The sequence below is a fragment of the Gracilinanus agilis genome, chromosome 2 (genome assembly GCF_016433145.1).
Source record: "Gracilinanus agilis isolate LMUSP501 chromosome 2, AgileGrace, whole genome shotgun sequence".
NCBI classification, from domain to species: domain Eukaryota; kingdom Metazoa; phylum Chordata; class Mammalia; order Didelphimorphia; family Didelphidae; genus Gracilinanus; species Gracilinanus agilis.
Genome location: NC_058131.1, coordinates 88,967,537 through 88,973,536, shown reverse-complemented (window position 1 = coordinate 88,973,536; position 6,000 = coordinate 88,967,537).

Genomic DNA, 6,000 nt, shown 5'->3' with positions numbered 1-6,000 from the left:
CTCCCTCCTTCCCTTCCTTCCTTCCTTCCTTCCTTCCTTCCTTCCTTCCTTCCTTCCTTCCTTCCTTCCTTCCTTCCTTCCTTCCTTCCTTTTTTCCTTCCTCTATTCCTTCCTTCTTTCCTCCCTTCCTTCTTTCCTTCTGTGTATCCACCAAGTGTCCGGAGGGTTTTCCTCTGAATCTCTGACATTGAGCAGGTATCAGTGAATTACACAAGTTCTCTATTGGCTATTTCTCACACTCATTATACCTAGTCCACCTCCTTTTCCCATCATACATTTTTCTGAATATATCTTTCTTGCAACTTCACAATTAAAAAAAGCTCCCAAATATTTTATTGATGGGGAACCATTTTTGGCCAGTTTAGCTTAGAACATTAAATGTGTGAGAGGGAATAACATGTAATCCATATGGAAAGATAAGCTGAAGATCCACTGTGAATGGCTTTAAATGCCAAGCAGATGAGTTTGTATTGTATCCTAAAGGCAAGGTAAAATGACAGTTACTTCTTAGCAGAGTAATGGCACAGACCTTTGCTTGAAGACAACCAACTTGGGAACTGAGTGGAAGTTAAATTGGCTGGAGGGAGACTAGTTAAGACGCTATTCCAATAGTCTAGTCAAGAGGTGGTGAGAGCCTGGACTGCGGTGGCTGTGGTGTGAAGAGGAGAGGAGGGGGTGGATGCAAGAGACCTTAAGGAGGTAGAATCCACAAGACTTGATGAATGACTGGGTAGGGCAGTGGGGGAAGTGCATGAGAAAAAAGAATAAAAAATGATCCCTAGCTTGTGAACCTGGGTGACTAGAAGAATGCTATTGCCCTTGATAGAAATAGAGAAGTTAGGAGGAAGAGTAAGTTTAGGGAGAAAGATAATGGGTGTTGCTTTGGACTCATGTTAAATTTGAGATGCTTATGGCACACCCAGGTGGAGATGTCAAGCAGGCAGTTGTAGATGTGGTCCAATGACTAATGAGGGCTCCTACTCCACTGAAGAAGCATTCTCACTACAAATGAAACTGTTAGGCACAAAAAAAAGTTTTAATTGTATAGAGCAGTGATTCCCAAAGTGGGCGCCACCGCCCCCTGGTGGGTGCTGCAGCAATCTAGGAGGGCAGTGATAGCCACAGGTGCATTTATCTTTCCTATTAATTGGTATTAAGATTAAAAAAAAATAATTTCCAGGGGGCTAAGTAATATTTTTTCTGGAAAGGGGCGGTAGGCCAAAAATGTTTGGGAACCACTGGTATGGAGGATGGCTCATATGTCCTCCTTGTAGACGTTTTTATAAAAAGAAGTTGAACTGAGTTTTACTTTTTGTCCAAGGGCCACAGGAAGTAGAATTTCTTAGAATGTTAGGGTCAGCTCACATTGCAGTGCTTATGTTAAGTGCAGTCAAACCATGGCATTTGGCGATTTCAGAACTCATCAACTTTGGTATTTGATTCATTTTGCCAATTAAAAATTGTCAAGGTATTTTGACATTTGCTTGGCACTTGATACATTTGCTAGAACTTCTTGGTGTCACGATCTCGGGAAGCATATGCCCATCCCAGCTGAAACAAAGGATCATGTGTTAGTTCAGGAGCATAAAGAAGAGTTCAACACTGAGGAGTTGCAGGAATTTCAAAGGCTGCAGCAACAGCTAGTGGCAGGGGTTTTCTTTAGGTGAGGAATGTGTATGAAACTGGTGGAAGTGCAAAACTTTGTTGAAAAATATCACCCTGAAAGAGCTTTAACTAGCAGAATTGTAAATTACAATGACCAGATCATTTCCCACCTTAGAGTAATTTTGAAATACAGACAAAACAATCATTGGATAGGTTTCTTGTGAAACTTATACCTGGTGAATCTCAAGCAGGATTCAGTGGTGATAAGGAAAGAAAAGAAAAAGAAAAAGAACTCCAAAAGGACAATTGTCCTCAGATATTATGAAAGGGAACTCCTCTTCCAAACAATAACATTTCTCCTACCCACCATTCCCTTAAGCCATGAAGTCCTCTTAATATAGGTAAAATTAAAATTATTCTACTTAATCTGTTATTTTAAAAATTTATGCCTATGTATTATTAATATTTTTAGTAAAATACAACCCATTAATGCATATAATCCTTTACAAAATCTGGTTTTTCTGGGTGTTTGGAATGGATTAATTAAATTAATATTCCTGATGGGAAAAATTCATTTGGCACTGACCTTTTTTGGTACTCAACATGCCTTCTAGAGGGTTATAAGTGAAGATTATGAAAAATAGGGGTCATTAGGTGATCAAGTGTTTAGTTAGGAAGATCTGATTTTAAAATCTGCCCCGATACTTAATAACTGTGGAAACATTGATGTCACTTAGCTGTAGATAGCCTTGGCTCCCTCCTATGTAAAATGAGAGATAATAACTTCACAGGGTTATCATGACCATTGTGTGAGTTAATATGGGTAGTGTGCTTTGAAAACTTAAAAGTGCTATATAAATGTTAGCTATGGCTAAATGTGTTGGAAAATATGTTTCTAGAGAACGAAATGACAGGGGCCAAAGACTTGTAGAAGCCTCATGCCTTTATATCATTAATATTTTCTTGGTAAAATGAATCAGGTCTTAAACAAGTAGTTTCATAAAAGGCGAAATTGCTTGTATTTGTAAAGATAGTGTCAGTGTATGGAAATATAATTGGCTTGTTAGAACAAATATAAAATTAATATAAAGCTAGAAGAATGAAATTGACAAAATATGTGATATGTCATTAAAAGACCTGACTCATTTAAACACATTATTTATGCCAAAAAGTGAAAAATAGATGGAGGAAAATGGATGGAGTATATTGATGCCACTGGTAAGAACTTCCTACAGAAGTTTAATTGACATTAATCAATTACTACCATAACAGATCCTAAAAACTCCCGAGTCAGCAAGTGTTTATCTCAGATTTGTTCAACAAAACAAAGAGTTAATGAATCCATGAGTAATACTGGCTCAGAATAGAAACTCATTTGTGAAATTTTATGTTTTTATAAGCCAGTGAAGTGCTTATTGGATCTGGGAGTGGGGAGGGAAAGAAAATGAATTATGGAAACATGGAAAAATATTTTTTAAAAAAGATATATGGGTTCAACTTATAAAAAATAAAATACACATTTTTTAAAAAAAGAAATTTTATGTTGAAGAATGTTAAAAATTTATGAGTAGTATCACTTTACAAAATAGTAAGTAGTATGGTAGAGAGAAAAAGAGTTTAAAGAAAGCTCAATGAAAGATCCAACTAGGGGAAATAATTTCAAGGGCATTTAGGATTAAAGTGGAAAACAGAAACACAAATAGGAAAAAGGTTCATAAATGCATTTAGAACAAACTCATCAAGCCTTGTTGATTAAAGTCAAGGAAGCTACCATATTTATGCATTTGCTTCAGTCTCAAAGAGGGAATAGAAGTATCTTTAAATAAAACAAGGGCAAGAATGCGAATGGACCAGATCACATATATACAGCAGTGGTCTGTGCTGGAAGTGACAATTTTTAGTGCATTCAAAATTATATACTTAAAGTATCCAAAGGAAGGTGTGGTGGGAACAATCGCCTAAGGCTCTGCCCATGTAGGTTAGGCTAGTTTTTCCTTAAAAGGTATTGAAATAAGAGTGGAGACTTAATTCACTCAGGAGACATAACTTTCTAGTAGCCTGAGTACAAAAATATCCAGGACAAGATCTCCTTCCTCAAGTTTCTGACTGCAGATCAGCCATATGACCAACACTAGCACAAAGAAATTTGCTCTTGAATCAAAGCAGCATCCTTATTGAATATCCTTTTTCTGCTTGAAATGTCCTCTCACACCAATGGGTAAAGAAACATCCTTTTATAAACTGACAAATGAACCATGAGTGTCTCATTTAGTTCCAGTATTAAACTTTAGCTATCAAAACAGTCTGAGCCAGGGCTGGTCTATTATGGAGGAATAGATATCAAGGAAGTTAAAAAATGCAAACAAATTAAAAAACAAATCTCAGATCTCATTTTTATCAAAAAATGTAAATAAGAGTACATTAATAACTACCAACACATATGCCAACTTTCTCATCTATATACAAATTTTCATGAGAATTACCTATGTAAATATCAAAAGTATCTTTGATAATTTTATTAAAATGGAACAGACTTTTAAAAGCAAAATTCTATAGCAGACCACATTTTTGTCATTCCACAATTGACTGAAAGACATAGAATTGAAGGTCCCACTGTACTCATTATATAGTGAGTTGGAATTGCTTTGATAGAACAAAATGTTACCTTGAAGACTCTCCTTTAATAAGGCTTCTTCCATGTATGTATAAAAAGTATACAAACTTTCTTGAAAATTACAACAGAGATCTTGTTTAAGGACCCTTCGTTCATTAGAATCAAACCAGGCAGGTGTAATAATAGGGAAAGGTATTGGCAAATTTGTTCACCACTTCCATGGAGAAGATCCAGTGCAGAATCCAAGTCAAAGAGGAATTTCTTATCAATGATAAGATCCTCCAAATGCTCCTAATTGCATCCTATCGTGCTGATTGTTTCAACACATGGTAAAACTTCTTAAATGAGATTCCAACCACTCAACAGAATTTGGCTTAACTATCAACACTGGAAAATCCAAGTGGACGAAGCGTGCCTATTGCATGACTATAAGAAATAGTCAGCCAAATAGCATTTATTAAGCAGCAAATTTAATAAGTATCTACTATGTGCCAAGCACTGAGCTAAGCTAGATGGACTTTTTATAGAGCTTACTTCCCTCTATGTGCATATATACAAATACATATGTGTATGTCTGTATGCACACATATATGTATGGATGTGTGTATGTATATAATATATATATATATTTATATATGTCCCATATCTTGAATAGGCATAGCAAATGGTCTTTGAGTTCATCCCAGTATTGAACAGGAAGAAAAAAATATGCTAGGTTGCTTGTGGTAAATGGTAAAATTCTTTTAATAACTCCCTAGCTTCTTGAAACAAAGTCCCATCCTTTTAACAGTAATATTTTTCTGCTGATATTGTATAACTTCAGGTCAAAGAACACTACAGTCTTTGTAGAATTGTAGTTGAATATCATTCAAAGGGCAATAGGGAGGCACATCGTGGGTAGGCAAAGCTGTGACATATTACAAACATGAAATGATTTAGGAGAACTGGAGTAAAACATGTTATCAAAGAAATATATGATCAAGAAATGTGGGCTGGTCATGTGGTAAAGAATAATCAGTATATGAGCTCCATTGGTGTCCTTGTGATACCAACCCTCAAGAAAGCACCTCAGCATTTTGGGTACATCTTTCATGACAAATTTAAGGGAGTATATCCATTATCCAGGGCAGATCCACTGGATTAGTGCAGCATATGGTATCTTTTGAGGTATCCCAGGATCCCAGATCTAGAGTTAAAATGGGCCTTGGAGTTTATCAAATCAAATATCCTTATTTTAAAAATGAGGGAACCAAGTCCTAGAGAGATGAAATAACTGTCAAAGTCACATAAGAAGCAAGCAGCAGAGCTGGGATTTGAACCCAGGTCCTTTGATTCTGGCCTAAGGTTCTTTCCACTGTTTCATCTTACATACCCATCTTTGACTTTCTTGTGATACATGCCAAGCAGTGGTATTTTTGGTATACAGTTTTTTTTAGTGTATTTCCAAATTGCTTTCCAATAGAATTCTAAATTGTTTTCAAGCGTTGTTGGATCGATTCAGAATTCCAACGATAGGATATCCGTGCACCTCTCTTCCTACAGCCCCACCAACATTTACCATTTTTATCTTCTCTCATCTTTGTCAATATGATGGGTATGAAGTCAAATGTCAGAGCTGCTTAATTTGCATTTCTCTTGTTATTCATTACTAGCAGCATTTTTCCTCATAATTATTTACCATAATTCGGCACTGGTGATATGTTATAGCCTATTTATGCCCATCATATATTCATTTGAGTGTGATGCAACTTTGATTCTTAGAACCTGTGGAATTCCATGAC